Source organism: Penaeus monodon, chromosome 21 (genome assembly GCF_015228065.2).
Source record: "Penaeus monodon isolate SGIC_2016 chromosome 21, NSTDA_Pmon_1, whole genome shotgun sequence".
Classification (NCBI taxonomy): domain Eukaryota; kingdom Metazoa; phylum Arthropoda; class Malacostraca; order Decapoda; family Penaeidae; genus Penaeus; species Penaeus monodon.
Window position 1 is genome coordinate 42290667 of NC_051406.1, and position 296 is coordinate 42290962.

At 29.7% G+C, this 296-nt stretch overlaps 1 protein-coding gene across 8 annotated transcripts in view; it reads right to left on the bottom strand.

Moving 5' to 3' along the window:
• The window catches only part of LOC119586518 (neurofibromin-like), a gene marked incomplete at its 5' end in the record, with an annotated part of 66980 nt that overhangs the window by 41359 nt on the left and 25325 nt on the right, over positions 1-296 (bottom strand).

A 296-nucleotide genomic window follows, 5' to 3' on the forward strand; every position in this document is an offset into this window, starting at 1 on the left:
TATATATATATATTAATGAACTATTGCTTGCAAAGACTTGTTTCTATCCATTAATCAATGTGAGTTACCATCTGTACTTTTTACTGCCACTAGGGTTAATTCCTTTAACACTGTTAAATATAAGCCATCATGTTTTCAACAAAGAATTATATCTCTCAAGAACTCAAATAAAGAATATAACAAGAACTCAAAATATACCTCTCTCAGTGAGCACATGACAATAATATCATGTCAACATAGATTACCTACAAATAATTATCCAAAGACATGGGACAAGTACAAGCATTTCCACTAAT